The 26,063-nt window shown below is 45.2% G+C and overlaps 1 pseudogene; it reads right to left on the reverse strand.

Moving 5' to 3' along the window:
* Positions 1 to 1,429: 1,429 nt before the first annotated feature.
* Positions 1,430 to 26,063, reverse strand: part of LOC148477492 (hydroperoxide isomerase ALOXE3-like) — a 51,495-nt pseudogene continuing 26,861 nt past the window's right edge.

The raw sequence follows: 26,063 nt of genomic DNA on the forward strand, positions 1-26,063 counted from the left end.
GGACAGGATCTATCACATACACCATCTGTAAACACGATCCTGACACGGGAGTCAGGTAAATACCCAAAATTTATTTGTGAAAAAAACATCCGATTTTGATCGATCCTATCCGTGTTTAAAAAATGGATCAAATCGTGACCAACACGATTCTTAGTAAATTTACCCCTAATTGACTGACTGAAAATGGTCACAGAATTTAAATTATTGTGATGCTAGCTAATGTTATGAAATACTCATGTCTGCTCACACAAAGGTAACCTGATTGGAAAGTGTTGTCAGTCAGTTGCTGTATTTATGACATATACTAACTGACCAAATTTGGGGGAATTACTAAAATCCAAACCCATTTTAATAGTAATCAGTCCTTGCTAGTGGATGCCCAGAGCCGGTCCTAGGCATTGACAAACTAAGCAAATGCCTAGGGGCACCCAAGCCCACTTAGGGCCGGCAGGTTTGGGGCAGGCACAGCCGTGGCACCTGCTGCTGGCTGGGCAGAGACTATGGCAGCTGCTACTGTCACTGTGTAGCGTCCATGATTGGAGCTCAGCTGACAGCTCCAATTGGGCCTGGCAGCAGCAAACAGTAAACAGGCAGCGACGGAACAGCCAGTGGTGATTTGCGGGGACAGGGCACCTGGACAACGGCTAGTGGTTAGCGCGGGTGCTGTGCTGGGAGAGGGGTGAAGGGTGCTGTGCTGGGAGAGGGGTGCTGTGCTGGGTGAGGGGTGTTGTGCACTGTGCTGTGCTGGGACAAGGGTGCTGGTTCAGGGTTACTGTGCTTTGATCTGTGCTGAGATGGGTGCTGTGCTTTTATCTGTACTGGGTGAGGGCTGCTGGGAGCGCAGCACAATGGGGAAAGGGGCCACAGCACAGTGAGACCACACCCCTTCTGTGAGGCCACACGCTTTTTCAGGATCCCATGGGAGGTACCACCCAAAATCTTGCCTAGGGCACTAATTTGGCTAGAGCCGGCTCTGTGGATGCCCATTGTAATGGTCATCATAACAATTTGTCTAAAAGTAGAATTATAGTACATGACACATCATCAGTTCTGTATATATTGGTCACCAGTCCTCTTACCTCACACCCAATGAAACAAGAGATCACTTGGTATTTAGAATACTGGACTGTAATCTAACTCTACAAGTTCAGTATCTGGCTAGGTCTAGCCCCATATGAGATGTGGAAAAGTCATATAGTCAGGAGTTTAGATGTAGCACAATTCTACGTGATATGGTTTCCCGATGTAATTAAATTAAAGAGCGGCTGTCTTCACCCTTCCCATCCCCTTATAAGCAAAGTGAATACTTCAACCTAATAAACTATATTGGAATTACCAGATCATATAGTCTTATCCCAACACAGGGTTACATGTGATAAATGGATGGGACGTTAAGACACAACCAGTTGATAAACCACCACTATTATTGTTAGACATCGATACTGTTGTCAATCACTTTTGGGTCCAAGTAGGTGTATGGCAAATACATGCTCTTGTTCCGGTCATTAATAGACTTGGAAATTTCCACCAGCTTGTTTTGGAAATCCTCAATAAACTTCTGTGGGGTCTTCTCTGTAAAACGCACATCAGGGTAATCCCCTAAACGTCTCTAGAGAGGATTGGGAAATCTTGTTAATGGAAGTCCAATATAGATGTCATCATTATTTCATTAACTACTGAAAGTCCATTCATCAGTCACCACCTTACACAGATTGGTATGTGGATATGATCTTATAGGGCGCACCTAATGGAACTGTATATGCATTTTTGACCGGACTTGTTCCAGGTCATATATAATTAATACAGATGGCATTTGGAATATTGACCAAGGGAAGAAAAAAGTGGACCTAATACTTGACAAATAGGGCCAGATGTTATTTTCCAGTTTTTTACAAAGATAACCTTGAGAAGACTGCTCAGGAACTACAGGTCTCTTAACCATCTGTTAAGCAGTGATTTTGAAATACGCTGGTCTTAAACTATAGACACTGTGAGACTTTATGGATTCATTTTTAATTTATGGTACCAATTTGTGCTGCCATTTACCTTGTTGCACATTGTATATACTCATTGCTATATGTTATATTTTATTTGAATTGAATTGCTATATCATGTTTTAATAAATGCTATTTTCATCTGTATACATTATAACCATCTACTCATATATATATATAGACACGCATAGTAGTATACGATAGAACATCTGTTGACAGCATTGACCCTAGATTTTAACATATACAGTTCCATTAGGTGCGCCCTATAAGATCATATCCACATACAAATTACTTATTCTGGTGACCTTGGAAGGGGTCACTCTGATCTGTGGCAGCCCTAAGGATTTATAATACAATTTTTATATCACTCCCTGTCATAATAGCGCGGATTTCACCCTACTACTATAGCACCTTACACAGACCTGCATGTACATCAGGCCCGATCAACCTGTGGCTCTCTAGCTGTTGTAAAACTACCAATCATATCCTCCCACCAATTACCTGCTGGGACTTGTAGTTTCACAACAACTAGAGAACTGCATGTTGGCCAGGCCTGATGTACATGAATGGATGGTGCATTCAGGCAGCTCTATATACAGGTGCTCTGTATTCCTATTTTGGGGAATATGTAACAATGGGGCACATTTATTTCTACAATGTCTATACTGATCCCAGGTACTCACCGAGTCCTTTGTGTCACTACTGAGCAGCCAGACTGCGGCTAAAGCAATGCTTGTAATGTTTACATCTGGCAATGTATCCAGGATACTCTGCATTGTGCTGATGCCCTTAGCTGTGGGAGGGGGGCATTTCATGGAAGAGGGACAATTGGGCATCCAGGAAGAGAAGTCAAACTGCAATGAAAGCATTGAATATCTGAAACACGTTCATGTGCGGAAATAGGTTGCCCAGATTGATTAGTCCTCATCCCAATATTTTATTTCTTATGCATAGGACATGTGCATATGTAGCCAAAGGCTAGCTCTAGTGTGTAAATCAGGGATGGGGAACATCAGGTCCGGGGGCCGTATCAGGCCCACGGAATAATTTGGCCTGGCCCTCTGAGCTTTTTTCTGCTAGCCTCATCTGGATAGCAGGGTGCCTATAATGGCACGCTGCAGCCAGAATCTATGCAGCAGTGCAACCTGGAGCATCCTTAGGATGTTTCAGACAGTCACACCGCTGCCTTTACAGCTCCCTGGAACATCCTCAGGATGCTCCAGGCATTGCTGTAATCACTGTTGATTTTGGCCCTGTCCCAGTGTGACAGCACACAGAGGGGCGTGGCCTGTTCCGGGCCCGCAAATAATGTTATATATATATATATATCAAAATGGCATTCGGCAGAAAAAAGGTTCCCCCACCCCTGGTGTAAATGAAAAACATTGCCTACTTGGGACCTAAATGGGTCTACCTCAACACACATGCAGCTTAATGCAGAAATTGAAATGATGACTTGCAGCATTCATATTTCATGTGTTACATTTATATATTAATCCGTTAAGGTCTGTCCTGTCTCCGACATGTATGCACAGTGGGAGCGTCGTGTGTCACCCCTCCAACATCTCCCACTGCAGTGAGCAACGGGACGGACCTTAGCCAGAGAGGACCCAACGAGAATGGGGTAAATATACAGCCACGGGAGAGAGTGGGCCAGATTGAGTAGGAGGCTGAGCAGGAGGCGGAATGGTGCATGGAACAAAGTGGTCCAGTATATGTCAGGTCCAATTAAATAATATACTAGTTACTGTATAATCCAACATCCATTTATAGCACACATCAAAGGTTTCCCAGGAGTGGAAAAAAGGCATAATGTTGTTCAATACATAACCCCTTTGACATTATGTTATCAATGCCGTTTGTCAATGAAGCTTCCTTTGGCATCAATTTGTCCATGGATGTGTATAGGAAACAATCTCTACTCAATGGGCGGGATGCATGACATATCACACTCACGATGTGATGCATTCCGCCAGTCATCGCATGCATGCCGGCGTTGGCATGACGATCACCCCAAAGGACAGCTCTGTCGGTAAGAGCGGCCCTTTGCGGTGGAGGGTCTTCCGAGTCTATGACCCAGAAGCTCCTCCGGCGTCCTTCTGCACATGCGCAGAAGGAAGCAGCGTGTCGCGGTGGGGACTGGGAGGGATCCGATTGGATCCCTCTATCAGCACTCTGGGGAAGAAGCCCATAGGCTTCTATGGGTAATGCCATTCGGAAGATGGAGTTACCCAGCTGCAACCAAGCTTGGTGCGTATGAGAAATGTGGTCAAACCTGCATTTCCGGGGTTTGACCACATTTTTCTTATTGATGCATCTCGCCCTATACATGAAATATTGTACTGTATCATGTAATTACTGTAATACAGTGGTGGCCAAAATTGCGGACACTTTTTGAAATTTTTATGTTTTTCAACTTCGAACGCTTCTAAAAACTGTTACACTTTATGCAGTGCAATGATTCATATATCAAATTAAAGGAAATTTAATGCTGAATTCAACACAATAACAGAGGTCAAATATTTGCATTACGAGGGAAGTTATGCAGTGAAAACAACACTTAGGGTGAAAATCCCTGTGTACTTATGATGTTACTGTCCTATCAGTATTTTGTTGGGTATACTTTATTTTTCAAGACAGCAGCACAGCGATGTGGCTTTGAGCCAACCAATGTTTGGAGCTCTTCCTTCTTTATTATGTAGTACCATGAGACCATTATAGCCTCAATTAATTGTCTTTTATTGGATGAATGCCTCAGATGTACCAGTTTTTCAAACAGAACCATAAATGTTCTATGGGGTTCAGGTCTGGGCTGTTTCCTGGCCATCCCAGCACCTGTATGTCATTCTCCATGAACCACTGTTTGCTTATCCATGCAGTGTGGCAGGGAGCTGAATCCTGCTGGAAAAAAATGGGGCATTATCTGGGAAAAGATCCCTGATAGAAGGTAGAATTTTGGTTGTAGGATGGTGTCAATGTAATTTCTGCTGTTCAGTGTGCCATCTATGACATAAAGGCGGCCTACAGCAACTGGTGTCATACATGCCCAGATCATAACACTTGTAGGATTCTTTGTTGTCGCTTGAATGCAATCTGGATGTACCTCTTCCCCGATGCGACGTCTCACATATTTTCTCCCATCACTACCAAATATCGATATCTTAGTTTCGTCACTCCATATCACTTGTTTCCACTTACCTTCTGTCCATGCAATGTGTTCTTTTTCCCACTGTATTTGTTTCTGCCGTTGCTTTTTATTCAGCAATGGTTTTTTTCGGGGAATCCTACCTTTTAGGCCAACCTCCGTTAGTCTTCTCCGTACCGTTCTTGCACTGACAAAATCACCAGTTGAACTCAATTCACTGCTAATGGCCGCAGATGACATCCATCTGTCCCTGGTGCAAATTAGTTTTATTCTTCTATCATCAACAGCTGTTGTGCACTTTTTCCGGACTTTTCCATCATTGTATTGTATAGATTGTGTTTCCTGATAGCATAAACAAAACTTTCGTACTCCTGATGTTGTCACATTCCCACCAACTTCTCTCGCAATTGCCGCATACAAAAGACCATTTTCACGTAACACCACAATCCTGAATCTCTTCCTGGGTGACCAGTCACCACTTTGCCTGGACGACATTGTTGGATTTATTTTTTACACCGTCAATAGCACTAAACAATACACACACCCACATCCAACCATAATTGCACTTCAGTGACCAACTTTATTCTGCAAAATGAAACAGCCAAACTGACCTTTCCCACCTTTGAACATGACCTTGCACCAGCTCATAAACAACAGCTGATTGGTCCTCAGAACGACGATTCCGATTGGCTGGTAGTAGCTGTTACTACAATCCGCTTCTTGAATCTCACGCATCTGTGCTTCTTTGTCTGACTGAAAGTAGCATAACTTCCCTTGCAATGCAAATATTTGACCTCTGTTTATTGTGTTGAATTCAGCATTAAATTTCCTTTCATTTGATATATGAATCATTGCACTGCGTGAAGTGAAACAGTTTTTATAAGCATTCAAAGTTGAAAAACATTCAAATTTCAAAATGTGTCCGCAATTTTGGCCACCAGTGTCTATAGTGTGCTGTGAAAAGGAATGATCTGTGCCACTCACCTGACCCCTGTTGACAGCTGCATGCTGAGCAGAACACGTGAAGATCACCATGGTCAGGTACTTGATCAGAGAGGCCTTGGTCTCCAAGGATGATGGTATTCCTATCACAGGGAGTAAGATACTCTCCATTAAAGGTCTAGACCTCTAGTGCACTCAGCCAAACTATCTAGGCTTAGTTAAAAACTTCAGGGTACTAAACATAAAATAATATTTCTATACATATTTAATTACACCGTAAGGTCAAATAATCATCCTACCACAGAATTTGGTATCAACATGTAGGCTTAGTGATGCTTTGGTGAAGCTATAGAACGTTTACTGTACCTCAGAGTGGCTCTCTGTGGGCAATTCAATTAGGAGAGATTTGCAGCGAATTGGGTCCCGCAAATCAAAATTAGAGGTAAAAATCTTGTCCGTGATTTTTGTAAATTTATTCCAAAATTGCAGACAACTATAGGGTAGGGGAATTCTGATTTTAAGGTAAAAATGTTGGGACAAACTGAAGAACATCTGGTATCCCAATGAATAATAATGCATTTTTAGGGGTTTAAATAGTAAAATCTTTCCAATAAAGACATTAAATTTTCAAACTGTCCATTAGAGACATATTTATGTATCCCAAAAGTCTTGTATTTATTGAAATAGCCTTGGTAAGTATAATTTTTCCATCATAAAAACTAGTAAAAGGACCCAGCATATGCCAGGTCACCTCGGTCTCCACGTTGCTCCACCCCTGCCCCACCACCTGTAACTGGTGCTCCACCCTCTCCCGCCAGAACCTCCCGTTCTGTCCCGCTTCACCCCGTCTCTGTCCAAGCTTTGTCCCACCATGCCCTCTCTATATCCAGCTCCACCCCCTTGCTCTGTCCCACCCCCTCCCACTGCTTTATACTTACCTGCTCCCAGTGGGTTCTTTTACATCTCTGGCATGGTTAGGGTCTGTCCCATTGCTCCAGCAGTGAAAGCATGTGTAAAATGGGAGACCTTAGCAGATTATTATATAGATTGTAAAACTAAAAAAAAATGACACCTTTTAGAAGCTTATGCCCACTAACAGCTTTCTACGTTTGCTGTTATTTTATTTGTCGCTTTTTGGGGGTTAACAGTGTTCTTCCCACTTTTTCATGCACTTCACGCATTGTACAATTGATGTATGACAATGTCAGAATCCCTGCTATTGGCTGTTTACTATTGAATTGCGTGAATCTGGGGAAAATACTTAATTATCTGCAATGCGTACAATTTTTAAGTGTGAATTCACTCAGCAATAGGCTGCATGGCCCCTGCACTGCACGGAGGAGGAGGTGTCATGTGCGGTCTTTAAGTTAAAAGAACGCACATTACACTTCCTCCGTGCAGCGCAGGGGCCGTGCAGCCTATTGCTATAAAGCACAGCCCCTGACCACCCACAGCCGCCGTTCCAGTCCTTCGTGCCCAGCAACAGCCAGGTAGGTTGGAGGGAAGGGGGAGATGGCAAGGGTTTTTTATGTTGCCCTCCCCAACATAGAATTGTTCCGACCTCCCAGTGAACACAGGAAGAGAGTGATTGTTACCTGAAGTTTTGTTCTCCAAGAAACCTTCTGTAAAGATCTCTGCCACCCAAGCCTGAAGTTCGGGGTCTGCTCTGACTGCTTCATCACTCTCATAGTAGTAATGAACAATGCTGGACACAAAGCTGTGTGAGCAAAAAAGGAGATTCAGGTGAATATGAAATAATACTGTATGCTGCATACAGGGACACAGGAGCTCATTCGGAGTCGGTCATGAGCGCTGAGCGCTCACAATCAACTCGGTGTGCACGACGGAGCCGGCTCCGTCGTGTGCATGCGCGAGGCCCGGCTAATGATGGGCGCTCCGTCGTTAGGGGTCTCGTAGCAGATGGGGCGAGCTGTCGATGTTGAGTGACAGCTCGCCCCGTTTTCTGGGCGGGCCGGGGGCATGCCCGGCCAAACGGAGGCGTTCCGGTCGGAACACTTGCCATTTGGGGGCGGCCCCACTGACATCATTGCTGATGTCAGTGGGGAACTTCCTGCTGGAACAGAGCAGGAAGCTCCCTGGGGCTTACGAGTGCCCAGATCCTACCCTAGGGTCTGGTCGTAAGCCCCGATGGCCGCGATGGTCTTGGCCATCGTGACCATCTCCCATGTCAGTCGTTAGAGCTGTGGGTGTTAACCCACAGCTTAACGATCGACAAGGAGGCGGCCGTTCAGGATGATTCAGTGCGACCGCTTGCATCTAACGACCGCCTCTGAATGAGGCCCACAGTGAGGTACAGAGGCGTTCTTAGGGGCCCATAAACAGACATAAACATGCCCTCCCAATATAGTGCAGCCTTCCACTGGTATCGGGGGCCTTTCTGTTCTCTCCCAAAACACGAGTGTATGTATATATTATTATTATTGTTTATTTATATGGCGCCACAAGTGTTCCATAGCACCTTACAAAGTACATAAACAAATAAGTGACCAGTGACTTACAGTACAGTACAATGCAGAACAAGGACATGTATAATATACATTGATACATTGGTGACCATAACACCCAAATAAGCAACAGAGCATAAGCAACCAAGTGTTAGGTGCCCTAGTGGGGAGTAAGAAGTAGATGAATGTAAAGTAAGGAGAAACACAAGAGGGTAGAGGGCCTTTTTCATAAGAGCTTACATTCTAAAGGGGAGGAGCAGCCATACAGTGACACAGATGGGGTAGGCAGGGAGGAAGGAGCATGTAGCAGCAAGTTAGGACCTGGAAGGCTTTGATAAAGTAGTGGTTCTTTAGAGCTCATTAGAAGGCTTGTAGAGAGGTGAAAATTCTGATGGGGAGAGGGAGAGAGTTCCAAAGGTGGGGAGCAGCACGGGCAAAATCTTGGAAGCGGGAGTGGGAGGAAGTAATCAGTTGGCATAGGAGGTGGCGTGCATTTGTTGAACAAAGAGGGCAGACAGGAGAGTGAAGGGAGATGAGGTCAGAGATGTATATGAGAGAGGAGTGGGTGAGGGCTTTGTAAGCAAATGTGAGAACCTTGAATTGGGTTCTGAAGGGGAAGGGGAGCCAGTGGAAAGCTTGTAGGAGAGAAGAGGTAGATGTAGACCATTTGTAGACAAAGGTGAGCCCAGCAGCAGCATTGAGGACAGACTGGAGTGGAGAGAGATGGGAGTTGGAGAGGCCAGATAGGAGGAGGTTACAGTAGTCCAATCTGGAGATGACCAGTGAGTGTATAAGGGTTTTAGTAGCATCCTGGGTAAGAAAGGGTCTGATCCTGGAAATATTTTTGAGAAGGAAATGACAGGACTGCGAGAGGTTGTGGATTTGTGGTTTGAAGGAGAGGAAGAAGTCCAGGATAACTCCAAGACAGCGCACTTTGGGGCTAGAGGAAATAATAGTGCTATCAATTGATAAAGAAATAGTGGGAAGTGAGCTTATGTGGGAAGATGATCAGCTCAATCGTAAACATATTAAGTTTAAGAAATCGCTGGGACATCCAGGAAGTGATAGCAGAGAGACAGTTGGAGATACGAGTGAGGAGAGAGGGGGAGAGATCAGGGGAGGAAAGGTAGATCTGAGTATCATCAGCATAGAGATGATAATGGAGATCAAAAGAGTAGATGAGTTTTCCTAGAGAGGACATATAGAGGTAGAATAGGAGAGGTCCAAGAACAGAATCTTGGGGAACACCTACTGTAAGAGTATGTGGGGGGAAAGAGGAGTTATGAGAGGAGATAGAGAAGGATCGGTCATAGAGATAGGACAGACAGAAGATGGCAGTGTCATGTATACCCAGGGAGTGAAGGATTTGCAGCAGGAGAGGGTGGTCCACAGTGTTAAAAGCAGCAGAGAGGTCAAGGAGAATGAACAGAGAGTAGTGGTCCTTGGATTTGGCAGCAAGGAGGTCATTGCTGACTTTTGTGAGGGCAGTTTCAGTGGAGTGGAGAGAACAGAAGTCAGACTGGAAAGGGTCAAGGAGGGAGTGGGAGGAAAGAAAGGTGGTAAGGCGCTTGTAAACAATATGCTCAAGGAGTTTGGAGGTAAAAGGGAGGAGAGAGATGGGTCGGTAGTTGGAGACAGAGGGCCTGATTCAGAGCCGGACGCTATTTGCGCTCGCTCGTCCAGAAAAAGGGGCTGGCTATTTAAATTAACCGTTCGCTCTTTGCAGTCTGTTCACGCCTCTATGTCTGAACGAGCGAACAAAACATGCGAACGTAATTTTGAAAAAAACGCCCCCTGGCCGCTCGCATCATACGTCATGTCCGCTATTTATTAGATTAATCGAGTACATCGAAAGGCGTATGAACTGCTCGCTATTCTTGTGGTTGGTTTTTCCTACCACAATCATGCGAGCAGTTCTGACTATAAAACAACCAAGTGACGTGGTCGATGACGCTGCTTTAGTAATTATGCACACCCTTAAAACACCCGTTTTGACCGTTTGGCACGCCTGCGTTCGGATCTCCACTCCCCGTTTTCAAGCACCTTCCCCTGTTACCTCCCACAAATGCCTCAATCTGTCCCTCAAAATAGCAGGCATTCGCTATTTAGCGAGCACACGATTTTCGGCCGCACTGACTGGTTCACGCATGCGTATTAAAATACGTATGCATGCGCAGTTGTGCGAACATCGGTCGGAACGAACAAGCATCTGCTTACGAGCGGCTCTGAATCAGGCCCAGTGTTAGGATCAAGGGTAGGTTTTTTAAGAATCGTGGAGACAAGAGCATGTTTGAATGCAGAAGGGACTCTGCCAGATGACAAGGAGAGATTGAAGAGGTGGGCAAGATGGGAGCAGGCAGAAGGAGAAAGGTAGTGGAGGAGGTGGGAGGGGATAGGGTCATGGGGGGAGGTGGAAGGGGGGGACCAGATGAGGGTCATGACTACCTCTCCAGATACAGGGGAGAAGGATGCCAGAGTAGGTAAAATAGATGGGATGGGGTGATCTGGGAAAGGAGGAGGTGGAGCGCTAGAGGACTGGTGGGATCTGATGTCCTGACGTATGGAGTCAATTTTAGATGTAAAGTAGGTAGCATTGTCAAGGGCATCAAATTATAACTTCAAATGTTGGAGGATATTTTAATGTAGATAACAAATGCCTCCCTTTGGATGAGCAACTGCAACACTGTAATGCTCTGCCAGTATAACAGATCTCTACCTCTCCACGGCCAGCCAGATCTTCATCCCTGTACAGGTAATTGGGAATAGACTCCACTTCTCTTGCCTGGATGTCCTCAGGGAGACAGAGGCTGCTGTAAGTGACCCCATCCATTGCTTTTTTCAGCAGTATGGGAAACCCCCATTTCCGATTACCGCAGTCTGGATAAAAAACAAGGTGTTGGATGTGTGTTCTGGTGCAATGCTGCAGCCTGTATTTGATTTTGATATTGTAAATGCTATTGCTGGGCCAAACAATCCAAAAACCTGGTACTGGTATCTGTAGGGACTCACCTTATCTAAAATACTCCCAGGACCAACTAGCTGAACTCTGGCAATGACATTGATCTCAAGGGTGTAGCAAAGATGTGGAGTAATTAGCTGGGGAAAGAAATATTGATTTTAGCATCATGTCAGATCTAGACCTTACTAAGTAACTGAAGAGATACAGGGCCCGAATCAGCAAGGATCGCTGCTGCAATCACGTACGCAGTTCTGCTGCGAAATCGCAAAGCACTCGCACAGACAAAATGCAGACACCCACTTCCTGTCTTGTACATCCGTAATACCGTGCAATCCAGCCAAAACATCGGTAACATCGAAGTACATCGGAGCCGCTCGCACATTTAGAGCAGGTTAGACCTCACTTATAAATCGCTAACTTTCCTGTACGCGGTGAGCACTCAAGCTGTGTATGCCACCACAGGGGCTAATTTATGCACGCCCTTGTAATGGCGTTCAAACGCACTGGCACGCCTGTATTTCTCCCAACACCACCACCAAACGGTACTTCCTGTCAATCACTCTGCGATGTGTCTGTGTAGTGACTATGGCCCTCATTCAGAGCCGTACGCTCTGAGCAGAGCGCACGCTCTGAATGAGGGCCGGCCTCCATGAAAATGGAGCATCCTCCTGGACGCTCGTATAGCTGTGGGTGACCACCTACAGGCTATACGAGCGTGCAGTTTGATGGCCGCGATGGTCTTGACCATCGCGACCATCGAAACTGCGAGCCGGAGCCTGCGGTTGAGGTTTTCAACCGCAAGCTCCGGAGTGATTTTGGCTCTATCAGAGCCAAAATCACTCCCACTGACATCGCTAGTGATGTCAGTGGGCCGGCTTCTGAAGGGAGGCGTTCCCGTGGGAACGCCCCCGTCAGGGAGGCACGCCCCCGGCACGCCTACCAAAGGGGGCGTGCTGTCAATCAACATCGACAGCACGCCCCCTTTGATCAGACACAACGAGCGAAGGACTTTCCTTCGCTCATCGCGTCTGGCGCATGCGCACGACGGAGCTCCCTCCGTCGTGCGCATGCTCAGTGCACACCATCGACCCACTTGCGAGCGGACAGCCGCTTGCGAGTTGGTCTGAATCAGGCCCTATGATCGTAGTATCGATAGTGAGGCATTTGCGCACTGCGATGCATACGCATGCGCAGTACGCAACAATCGGCCATCTGCATACGTGATCTCATCAGCGATCCTTGCTGAATCAGGCTCACAGTTTACTCCATTTTCTCAGTCCTGTACTATGCACAGTTTTTACTTTTGCGATTGTCACATTGAAAACATCAATATCACTGATGCCGTATCCACACAAATGATACCTTGCTTTAGTCCATAATATACCATCCTTACTGGACTCCATGATTTTTCTGTAACATTGGGAAAATAGCCTGGTGGGATTCTGTACGAGAGGGCGGCACTCACTGGGCTGATTCACAGATGAACACAGCTAAGTTCACTATGACGTCTGTTGCTGGAGTGGCGGCTGTGAGTACATGCAAATGTTAGCCTCCGCCCTTACCTAGTGTACAAGGACGCCCACTTTCTGCATCTGCATAGAGGTGTGATGTGCCATGGAGATGCAATTAAAGTGGGAAAAGTTGTGGAAGGTTACTAGCAATACCTATGCTAATCCAAACCCGAATGAGGTGGATAGAGCTATGGGGACAATAGGCTTGGCTGTAGAACGCAAGTATACTTCATTATGTGCATGGCTTTACAGATGCCTTACAAAGAGAAAGGTCTAATGAGATGAATTAACTTGAGACATACTTTATATGGTACAAAGGCCCTGATTCAGAGCCGGACGCTCTGACAGAGCGCTCGCTCTGAATCAGGGCCGTCCTTCTTAAATTTTAGACCACCCACAGCTATAGCGAGCGGCCAGGAAGATGATCGCGATGGTCAAGACCATCGCGACCATCGGGCTTGCGATGAGACCCTTGTGGTAGGGTCTCGTTGCCGCAAGCCCTGGAGTGCTTTTGGCTCTATCAGAGCCGAAAGCACTCCCACTGACATCACTTGTGATGTCAGTGGGGCCGGCCCCAGATGGTAGGCGTTCCCATGGGAACGCCTCCGTCTGGGCAGCCACGCCCCCAGCACACCCACCAAAGGTGCTGTCACTCACCATCGACAGCATGCCCCCTTTGGTATGAGACCCGGAGCGACGGCTTGCCCGTCGCTATCCGGGTCTCGCGCATGCGCACGATGGAGCCAACTCCGTCGTGCGCATGCGCACTGGGCCAACATCGACCTGCTTGCAAGCACTCAGCGCTCACGAGCGGGTCTGAATCAGGCCCAAAGCTCGGTGAATGCAGAAACATGAATGAATACACAATACTGTGCAAAAGTTGTAGGCAGGTGTGGAAAAAATGCTGCAAAGTAATAATGTTTAAATAAAATAAAAGTGTTAATAGTTTATTTTTATCAATTAACAAAATGCAAAGCAAATGAACAAAAGAGAATTCTAAATCAAATTAATATTTGGTGTCCACCCTTTGTCTTCAAAACAGCATCAGTTCTTCTAGGTACACTTGCACAAAGTCAGAGATTTTGTAGGATAATAGTCAGGTGTATGATTAACCAATCATACCAAACAGGTGATAATAATCATCATTTTCATATGTAGGTTGAAACTGTGTAGGAGGCTTAAAACTGGGTTAGGAACAGCCAAACTCTGCTACAAAGGTGAGGTTGTGGAAGACAGTTTCATGTCACTGGTCATACACCATGGCAAGACTGAGCACAGCAACAAGTCACAAGGTACTGTAGTTATACTGCATCAGCAAGGTCTCTCCCAGGCAAAGATTTCAAAGCAGACTGGGGTTTCAAGATGTTCTGTTCAAGCTCTTTTGAAGAAGCACCAAGAAACAGGCAATGTTGAGGACCGTAGATTCAGTGCATCACATGAAAGACACATCATGCTGACTTCCCTATGAAATCGGAAGATGTCCAGCATTGTCATCAGCTCAGAACTGGCAGGAACTAGTAGGACCCAGGTACACCCATCTATTGTTCAGAGAAGTCTGGCCAGAAGTGGTCTTCATGGAAGTATTGCAGCCAAAAGCCATACCTTTGATGTGCGAACAAGGTCAAGCGACTCAACTATGCACGAAAACAAAGGAACTGGGGTGGAGATATATGGCAGCAGGTCCTCTGAACTGATGAGTCAAAATTTTAAATATTTGGATGTAACAGAAAGCAGTTTGTTCACTGAAGGGCTGGATACCAGTACAATGATGAGTGCAAGCAACAGTGAAGCATGGTGGAGGTTCCTTGCAAGTTTGGGGCTGCATTTCAGCAAATGGAGTTGCTGATTTGGTCAGGATTAATGGTGCCCTCAATGCTGAGAAATACAGGCAGGTATTAGGGAGGTATTAGGGAGGCATCTGATTGGCTACAAATTAATTCTGCTGCAGGACAATGACCCCAAACATATAGCCAATGTCATTAAGACTATCTTCAGTGTAAAAAAGAACAAGGAGTCCTGGAAGTGATGATATGGCCCCCGCAGAGTTCTGATCGCAACATCATTGAGTATGTCTGGGATTACATGAAGAGACAGAAGGATATGAGTAAGCCTACATCCACAAAAGATTGGTGGTTAGTTCTCCAAAATGTTTGGAGCAACCTCCCTCCCGTGTTCCTTCAAAAACTGTGTGCAAGTGTACCTAGAAGAATTAACGCTGTTTTTAAGGGTGGTCACACCAAATATTGATTTGGTTTAGATTTCTCTTCTGTTCATTCACTTTGCAATTTGTTAATTGATAAAAATAAACTATTAACACTTCTATTTTTGAAAGCATTCTTACTTTGCAGCATTTTTTCCACACCTGCCTAAAACTTTTGCACAGTACTGTATAGATAAAATGTTGTCTACTTCTCAGCAATTGACTTCAGTAGGTGTCCAAGAAAATGTCAAGGAGGTCGCAATGGCAATGCTGCAAACCTTACATCAAAGCACATTTTTTATAAGAAGCTTTAGGAATAAATTTACTAACCATTGGTTAATTGTTGGTTTTGGTTCTAAACCATAACCGATAGGTTACTATTGGACATCAATGGTGTTTAGCTGTATTAAAAAATGACCTTGATGTCAGTAATTTTTTACAGCTCTAAAGTCTGTTGGTTTTGAACTTTCACTATGATTTGTGCTGGCTTTGTTAGGTTAAAAAGTTAACAAAGTGTAAAACTAAAAAGCAAAAAAATATGTGGGGTCCCCGCCCTCCAAATCAGTAACTAGCCCCGGACCTCACAGCCTGGGCTGGAATTGGAAAATAGGGGCAAAAAAATGGTGAGGGTCCACCTATTATACAGTAACCAGCACCAGGTTGCACCATCCAACGGGATAGTGCCATAGCAGGGAGACACACATTACAATAATCAGCCCCAAACTGTTAAGCCCAGGGCTGGAATTCCTTGGAAAGTGGGGACCTCAAAAATAAAATGTTCCTATTACGGTGTGTATGTGTTCTATGGTTTGTTAAGATTTATTTTGCTATGGAAATACAGGTAGCAGCGGGCCTGTGATGCCCTGCATGCTGGTACTTGTGGTTCTCCAAGTACCAGCATGTGGGGGAGGCTTGCTGGGACCTGTAATTCCAAGGCAAAAGACAATATTTTTACTACTATCAATCACACCACACTACAAAATCAACCCGGCACCCACCGGCTAGGGATAACTCTGGGCTATCAGTCTAGGCCTGGGTTTCCCTGGAGAGGGGGTCCCCAGGTCTAACTAGTGGTCAGGGGTAATGCTTTGGGCTGGGGACACAGTGTAAGGGATCTCTTGGCAGTGGCATTACTCAGTTCCCCGCTAGAAAAAGTTTGGTGCTGGTTCTGGAATTTACCTGGGAAGCCTATGCATTTTCTCCCCTGTATTTTCAGAACCAGGACCAGCTCAGAGCCCAGTGCTGGTTGCGCTAAATACAGGGGACCTCTACATCTTTTGTCCCCTGTACTTTGGCAACCAGAGCTGGCTCTGAATAGCCTGGTGCTGGTTGTGCTAAATACAGGGGACCCCTATGTCATTTGTCCCCTGTATTTGGCAAAACCAGTACTGGGTCTCCAAAGCCCGGTGCTGGTTGTTCTTTTGGGGGGGGACATGCCGTTTTTTAAACACCGAAGCAAAGATGGATCTCACTGATCCTGTCCGTGCTTCTGTGTTTATTTTTTTACACACAGATGCATGTTTCATGGATCTCCCTGATCCGTGCATGCATCTGTGTAGGTTGAGATGTGAAACTCTAATGGAAAAATGTGTGATATTTGAGTTTTCTATTTGGGTTCTTTTTGTATCTTTTGTGGCCAACTTGCAATATATTTCGGCCGTTAAAACAAATACGAATCCTTAGTAAATTTCAAGGTCCTATTAATGTTTATGGCAAAAGGCTGCCGAGTTGTATCGATGGTCTATGTGTCCGAAAACATTTTGCTGTCCGAGTTACAGGTATTGTCGGTAGAGATTTAGACATTGAATGGAGCAAAGTTGGAAGAGTTTAGCCTTTAGTAAATTCCGAATATGCATTTAACGGCCAAATTTGCCTCATTCGATGTCATTCAACCTTAGTAAATTTACCCCTTAGAGTCTTATGCTTCTCTGAAAAAGCACAAAGTCTACTATTGCAGATTAAGTATATGAAGTGGCACCTCATCACCTAAAAGTGACAGCGGGAATAGATCAGCATTTGATGTAGCATAAATCCACCGCAAGGACTGCTGGTACATGGACTCAGAAGTCACAAGTAATTTTACTTGTAGTAAAATTTGGTTCATGTGATTAAGCCATTTAAGCCATGTAAATCAGTGATCACCAGAGGGCTTGGAGACAAAGGGCACTACTGAACGCAGATTCCCGATGGTCGGGAATCTGCGCAGGCGACAGACCCATACTGCGCATGTGCAGTATGCATCCTGCATGTTCGCACGCAGTCTGCCAGCAGTGATTGACAGTCTGCTGCTGTTTGTGGGCGGGAGGAGAGGGCCATTGGGGGAGGGAAGAGGCTAGGATCTCCAACAGCCGATGGAGATTTCCTGGCCTCTTTGTTGTATCTGCGGCGGCCGGCTTTCATGACCCATGACTCAGCAGTCAGTGTTATCGCTGATTATCTGATGCTGCATCCTTGGATGCAGTTTGGATAAGTAATGCATGCATGATGTCTCCTGCTGCATTACCATAATTACAAGAACGGAATTGCAAAGCTGCATGCGCACAGCTTTGCAATTCCGTCCTGTGAAAATCAGGCCCAAAGTCAGCAGAAGCAGAACAGTTATTACAGACATATAAGATGTCCTATTTGCGCCTGATCTAGAAACTTAATCTAATTGTCATCAGTGTACTGGAGAAGAAGGGGTACAGAGTTCAAGTCACAATGGGTCAGTGTGTTGTGTACAATTAAAGACAGAATGTAATAGGGGCAACAACTATACATTCTGGACACTAAAGTGTTTTGCGATGGAAGCTTCTGACTCCAACCAGTCAATGGAATTATGGCATAGAAGACTAAGCAACCTAGGGTACAGAAGCTTTTAGATGGCATAGTGACTAGGATATCAGTGAATAATGATCTCTTCCTGGTTACTAAACCAACACCCTGGTTAAGCCAATCTGCTGTGTGGCCTTTATATGCACATCTGCTGCACACTGTACTCAGTTGTTAGCCAAATGCTGCCAACAGGTGATTCTTTAGACGCCACCATTGGCTCTATATCACATGCTCCATCAACACTTTCGGTCAGCTTTATGGCAGGTGCTGTTCCATCAACTGACTATGGCCTCTCATGGTTGAGGCTGTGCTTCTGGGACCTCAGACACTTTCACTCTTTCACTGGCTGATGTTTTCAGGCCTGGCATGCGTCCGAGCCACTCTGCGCATGTGCTATGGTTGTTACCACGGAAAGAATTAATTCAGATACAAGGCGAGGCAATTTTAGTGGGCATTCCTGGGTAGTAACAAGGGGGTGGCTAGCCAGAAGCAGACGAGTCGCAGTCAGACGATTTTTCCACAGGTGCACTGATTCGGCGGCCAGGTTCAGATGGACATTCTGCGCCTCCATAAGGCTGGTGCAAAATTCGATGGTGCGACCCATGTGCAGCCAATGGTAAAACTTAAAGTCTGATTCGGTATGCACAGCTCATCGCAGATTCCCGATCATTTGGAATCTGCACATGCGCAGGATCCATTCTGCGTATGTGCAGACCGTGTCCTGCGAAATCGAACACAGGCCCCCATATGCCTCTGCCTGATTGACAGGCAGAGACGTTTGCGGAGAGGGGAGGGAGCAGGTACAGCCTGCCTAGCCAGAAATGGGGGCATGTCGCCCCCCATTTTCCATGAGTGGCAAGGCCAAGATCTGCATCCATGGATGCAGACTTCCTGGCCTCACAGGCTGACAGCACCTGGCCAGGCTGCAGTAAGCTTCAGGTTGCTATGGGAGCACCTAGAGGAAAGAGGGGACACTTATTTTAAATCTTCTTATAGGAACTATGGTGGGGGAGATGTTCTTTTCATTCATTTTTCTTTTTTTTTACAAAAGTGACATCATCTTGGACATGTGCGATAACACTAGTTCCCGATTCACAACGCTGAGCACGGCACTCCACACTAGTCAACTAGACCAGCAATAGGGACAGTAAATTATTATTATTTTTTAAAGCAGACTGTCTCATTGAACGACCAGTAGGGCTCATCTTTTGCAACTCTAAGGTATACGTGTGAGACGAGCGTCACTCAACCTCTGCAGTGAAGGGAAATTTACAGGAAATTTATAGCCCTCAGAATCTCCTTAAAATAGTAATTTCTTCCCTAGAGTTAGTGCCAAATTAAAGAAAGTGAAGATAAGTCATAGTCCTAAGTACTTTTGGTTTCCACCTCACTAGAACATACAGTATAGGGATTTATTTAATCAAGGCTTATTCAAGTTGATGTAGTTAATCAGAGTCACCATTTTATTTTACCCCATCAAGAGACTGAGGGCCTGATTCTGACCCGCTAGCGAGCACTGAGCGCTCGCAGGCGGGTCGATGGTGCCCAAGTGGGCATGCGCACGACGAATAACGATGGCCAAGCCATCATTAAGGGTCTCGCAGCAAAGGGGGCGTGCTGTCGATGGTGATTGACAGCACGCCCCCTTTGGTGGGCGTGCCGGGGGTGTGGCTGCCCAGACGGAGGCGATCCCATGGGAACGCCTACCGTCTGGGTCCGGCCCCACTGACATCACAAGTGATGTCAGTGGGAGTGCTTTTGGCTCTGATAGAGCCAAAAGCACTCCTGGGCTTGCGGCAGCGAGACCCTACCGCAGGGTCTCGTCACAAGCTCGATGGTTGCGATGGTCTTGACCATCGCGACCATCATTTTGGCCGCTCGCTATAGCTGTGGGTGGTCACCCACAGCTATGCGAGCAGCCAGGAGGCCGCTCCAAAAGCAAGCAGGGACGGCCCTGATTCAGAGCGAGCGCTCTTTCGGAGCGTCCGGCTCTGAATCAGGGCCTGAATGACTGCACTTCACAATGGACAATGGGCATGATTCAGCTTAGATCATTGATGCTAATACGCATTCAATTGGGCGATTCTTGCGTTCTGTGCATGGATAAGCTGCGCGTGCGCAAACTAGCTATTGCAGTCGGAACTGCTATTGCAGAGGCTAGGCAGACCCCTCACAGAGTGATCGACAGGAAGCACCATTTGTGGGTGGGGATAAGGAGGGTTGTCGGGGAGATGCAGGCGTGCATAAATTATCCACTGCGATGCCATACACAGCCTGAGGCCTCATAGCGTGCTTGGAAGTTAGCAATTTCTGAGTAAGGCTTGTTCAAGTGTGCATTTGGCTGCGATGGTACTCGATTGTACCAATGGTTTCGATATTCTGCTAAGCATTATGGATGTGTGTATGGTAAAGTGGGCGTCCTTACGTTGTGCTGAATTAACATGCTATCACCGTTGAACTGCGTGCGTACGCAATATTGCGATCCGTAGTGAATCAGGCCCAATGTTACCTGATGCTTAGCATCAGACAACACTTAGATGATAAAACGGATGAAAAGTTAGCAATTTTGTTTCACAATGCTGCATGCCCATACACACGCCTTGATGAACTGTATAGTTTGCATCCACATTCATAGGACTGTCATTGTGGTTCCCAACATGGAGCAACAATGAGGGTCTTAATTTGGATGGTCCTATATACTGCAAATGAGACCCAAACTCTCTCCATGACCATGGCTTAAACTAGAGATGAGCGGGTCCGGTTCTCAGAGAACCGGACCCGCCAGAACATTGCTATTCTGAATCAGATCTGAGCCCGGCTTGGGGTTTCCCATCTGACTTTAATCCCAATACGAGGCAAAACGTCATCCTCCCGCTGTCGGATTCTCACAGGTTTTGTATTCAATAAAGGTCCCGGTGATCGGCGCATCTTTTCACTCCAGCGGTGGCTCTTGTTAATTGTTGTTCGTCAGGGCTGTTCCGTGTCCATCCAGGGGCTGCTATGACCATCCCGGGGCTTCTGTGTCCATCCAGGGGCAGGGGCTGCTGTGTCCATCCAGGGCCTGCTGTGTTCATCCAGGGTCAAGGGCTGCTGAGTTCATTCAGGGACTGCTGTGTTCATCCAGGGGCAGAGGCTGCTGTGTCCATCCAGGGGCTGCTGTATCCATCCAGGGCCTGCTGGATATGTCCATCCTAGGCAAGGGCTGCTGTGTCCATCCATGGGCTGCTGTGTTCATCCAGGGGCTTCTGTGTCCATCCAGGGGCAGGGGCTGCTGTGTCCATCCAGGGACTGCTGTGTCTGTCCAGGGGCTTTGCTGTGTCTGTCCAGGGGCTCTGCTGTGTTTGTCCAGGGGTTCTGCTCCAGTGTAAAAAAAAGTAAAAGTGTTTGCGCTGTACCCCTGTGTAATATTCATACAAGTACTGTGACGCTGCTGGCCATACCCCAGTGTAATATTCATAGTCATACAAGTATTGTGACTCTACAGGCAAAGCCGCAGTGTAATATTAATTCATGTATTGTGACGCTGTAGGCCATACAACAGTGTAATATTCATACAAGTATTGTGACACTATAGGCCATACCGCTGTGTAATATTCATAAAAGTATTGTGACGCTTCAGGTCATACTGCAGTGTAATATTCATACAACTATTGTGATGCTGTAGGTCATACCCCAGTGTAATATTCAATTTCATACAATATTGTGAAGCTGCAGGTCGTACTGTAGTGTAATATTCATAAAAGTACTGTGACACTGCAGGACGTACCGCAGTGTAATATTCATATAAGTATTGTGATGCTTTAGGTCATACCCCAGTGTAATATTCAATTTCATACAAGTATTGTGATGTTATAGGTCGTACCGCAGTGTAATATTCATACAGGTATTGTGATGCTGCAGGCCATACCACAGTGTAATATTCATACAAGTATTGTGATGCTGTAGGTCGTACCCCAGTGCATACAAATAAGATGTGTGACTCTGCAGTGTCTTTGTGAACAAAGTTTAAAAAAAGTTTTAAAAAAATTTATAAATTGTGGTGTGTCCTGTACCCCACTTCGTTCGTGTTTATTGATATGGAGAACAAGGAGAGCAGGAACCACATACTAGTGCTGGAGCTGCTGCCGCCAGTCACAACGATACTAGTCCTTCAACGTCATTTACTAAAGCCGATTCCTAAGGGCATAGTGGGCTTAAGTCAGGGCATCTAAAATCAAAGAACCAATATTTTACAGTGGTAAAGAAAAACACATCAAAGGGATAGTTAGCTGCAGAAAGACATAAAATTGGCAATATGCCATTCACCACATGAAGCTGCAAGGAAAAGCTAAGACCTTGGCCTTTATTTTTGACTGGTGGCTCTGCCTCTTATGATGATGTAAACCCTTCTCCCTGTAGAAGTGTCAAAAAAATGAAAATCGTTAAGGCACAGGAGCCAACTGTGTGCTTAGAAACATCACAAATCTCTGAGGAGAGTCAAAGTGTGTCCGTGGGTGCCATGTGTGAGCCTGACCTTTCTAATACTGTCCTCAAAGAGGACCCTCCTTCCACCATTTGTGCGCCCTCTGCAAATGTGAGGATGAGTGGCACAAGCCAACATGCAGACATAAAAATTGAGGATGCTGCTGTGCAAGTGCCCCAGGGGGAGGAGGATATTTGTGTAGCTGATGCTAATAAAGATGTTGATGATGAGAAGTTTTGTTGTTGATGAGGATGTTGTTTGTGTAAATCAGCAACCAGTGGTAACAGTTGTTGCCCATAATTAAAAAAGCCCATTGTCATGCCTGGGTATAAGACAAATAAAATCCCCTTCTTATGTGTGGAATTATTTCTATCCAAATCCGGACAACAATTGTCAAGCCATCTGTAGCATTTTTAAAGCCAGAGTAAGAAAGGTATGGACCGTAACCATCTAGGAACCTCCTCCCTGTTACATCTTCTGCAGTGCATTTATCAAAGTTTTTGATGAATTCAGATACTTTGGCTAAAAAAGTAACAACAATCAGTCCATCATCAGATAGCTCCCTTGTCTTTGCCAGATCCAAGCACCTGGCATCTTCACCACCAACACCTTCATCAACAATATATTCATATCATGATCAGAAGTAGTCCTGCATCCAATTTGATAAGACTAACTGAGCCCTCCTATATCCAGGATTCCTCAGAAGAATCCTTGAGCGCTATGCATGCTGTTGCTGCTGGGAGTAGATCTTCATCCCAGAAGGGGACCAGGAAGACTATTAGTAGTAGTTCTAAAAAACAATTGACTGTTAAACAATCCTTTGCAAGGGGGAGCAAGTATGACAGTAGTCATCCATTTGCACAGAGGATCACTGACTCCATAACATCTATGCTGGTATTAGATGTGCATCCAAAATCTGCAAATTAATGCAGTGGGTATCAGACAGTTAATTGAGGTCCTGTGTTCCCGCTACCAAATTCCATCTAGATTTTACTTCACTAGAAAAGCAATTCCCAGTCTGTACAGGGATGTTAAAAAAAAAACTTAATAGCGTCCTCTAAAATGCCATTGTACCCACAGTCCACTTAACCACCGATATGTGGACAAGCAGAACAGGGCAAACTAAAGATTACACAACTGTATCAGCCCACTGGGTGGATGTATTGTCATCAGCGGCACCAACAGCAGCAGCATCTAACAAACAGCAGCTCATTTAGAAGCAGGCTACTACAGTATGTGTATCACCGGTTTCACTAATAGAATATACCTCTTAGAATAACTGAGGAAAGTCATTGCAAAATCTTGCCCCACTTGGACTCCCCTCGGGATTTGTCATTTCTGACAATGCCACCAATATTGTGAGAGCATTACAGCACAGCTGGGTGAATTCCAACACATCCCATGTTTTGCTCACACAATCAACTTTGTGGTGCAAATTTTTTTTTTAAATGACAGCTGTGCAGGAGATGCTCTCTGTGGCCCGAAAAATTTCTGGACATTTTTGTCATTGCAGCACCAGCAAGAAATGTTGAATTTGCCCTGCCACCAGCTGAAGCAAAAGGCAATTGGTTTATGGAGGCCTATATACATATGATTTACTGAATATACCTGGGTTCCATTTACTCGGGTTCCATCTTCAGTATTATTATATACATATGGTACTGCTACTTATAACCTTTGTTTTTATTAATAAATCCTATTTTACAATATATACTACAATTGAATTTTTTCTACTATTTCCTATTTTTGGAGATTTATTGGAATCATCCATTTCCATCCCCTATTGGCTTATTTTTGGGAATCCATTATGTGCCTTGCACCAACTAGTTTGAAGTAAGCATTCATGTAAGAACCCATGTCTATTGTTCTTCACAAATTCAAATTGTTTGGATTGGGATTTTGAAAGTGTTACCTTCGAAGTACTGTAGTCAACTGTGAAGTGAGTTCAGACACTGCCAGCTTGAGTAAGATAATTCTCCTAATAAGACTGTTGAAAAAGCAGCTTGAGAAACTGAAGGAGGAGCTGAAACAAAGTGATTCCGCTAAAGTATGTCGGACTTATAAATTAGGTCCTTTATTCGCTTCGCCAGGATCCAAGGGTTGTCAGAATCTTCCAATCGGATCAATAAATTTTTACGACCGTGCTTTAACCTAGTCATACGTTGTGTCTCTCTTCCCAATTGACACAGATCTGAAGAGATGCAGAGATCTGTTGGTAAGCAAATTGTCAGCTCAAGCGGCACGTGATGCAGCAATAGCTCCTCCAGCCAGTGCGCCTGCCTCAAAAAACTAAACTTTCCCAAAAGACACACTGGTGATGTAGATGAGTTAACACAACCAAGCCTACAATTAATGACACCTCTACCATGACTCCATCTGATATGGTCACCATTCTAAGAATGGTTGAGGACTATTTTAATGATAGCATCCAAATAGGCATGTTAGACAGTCCATTTGACTGCTTTGCTCTACTTGAGCTGCCCACCCTCCAGTGGCTACTCAGAAAGAGTTTTCAGCACAGCCGGAAACCTTGTCAGCGATCGGCGTAGGAGGCTACTTCCTCAAAATGTGGAAAGATGATGTTTATCAAAACGAACTTCAAATTCCGCGAGGCAGACCTTTACTGCCAATTACATCTAAAAAATACAGAGGCACCTGTAATGGTGGATTCCAGTGGGGACAAATTAATATTGCGTGAAGATTATGTATACACTGATGAGAGTGAGGAATCGGAAGATGATGGTGACAACATCTTGTCTCTGTAAAGCCAGTTTGTGCAGGTAGAGATCATTGCCAGCAATGTCAGCTGCCAGTTGGTAGCTTGTTTTGTGGGGGCCCAAACAAACCAATCACTTCAGTCACAATTGGCAGTCCATGTTTGGTACCATTCTAAACCACTGTCTATTTGCAGATCTCCGGTTCCATCGGCAAGGAGATTGCAACATGCGTCCGCAAGTTATGGATTATAGAGAATTAGGTGTTAGAATGTACTTTGTATGTAGTGTCTATTGATTAGTTAAAACACACACAAAGAGCCATTTGAGGGCTGAACTACCATTGTGCAAACTGACCTTTGACAGAAGAACCAAGAAGAAGACCCAATAGGATTATGCCAACTTGTTTCTATTGTATTGCCCACTTTCTGTACTGTATATATTCAGGCGCTCTATTTCCAGTAGTTAGTCATCATATTCTTTCTTTTGACGGAGGCTTCACCTTTGATGCCGGAAATCTGGATCCAGAGCACCTGCGTATGTATCGACTGTACCTTGTTTATGTATAATCTTTTGCACTAATTGTATTTAGATCACAGCGTGTAACTAAATGCTTTTTATGTGAATAATAACTTTTTGTGCTTTGGAACCACACTCAAAGTCTGGAAAGCAATTATTTCTTGTGAGACTTACAACGCTAAATAGCGACATTTAGGTATATAGATCATTAGGTATTCATACTGTTTAATATATACAACATAAGGGTGCATGGAAGGGCACAAGGACAATTCCATCATGCACCTCTTCTCTTTGCATTATGTGCTATTTGGGGGACTGTCTTTTTGCATAGACGATAA

Source organism: Taudactylus pleione, unplaced genomic scaffold (genome assembly GCF_031769625.1).
Source record: "Taudactylus pleione unplaced genomic scaffold, aTauple2 ptg000711l, whole genome shotgun sequence".
NCBI classification, from domain to species: Eukaryota; Metazoa; Chordata; class Amphibia; order Anura; family Myobatrachidae; genus Taudactylus; species Taudactylus pleione.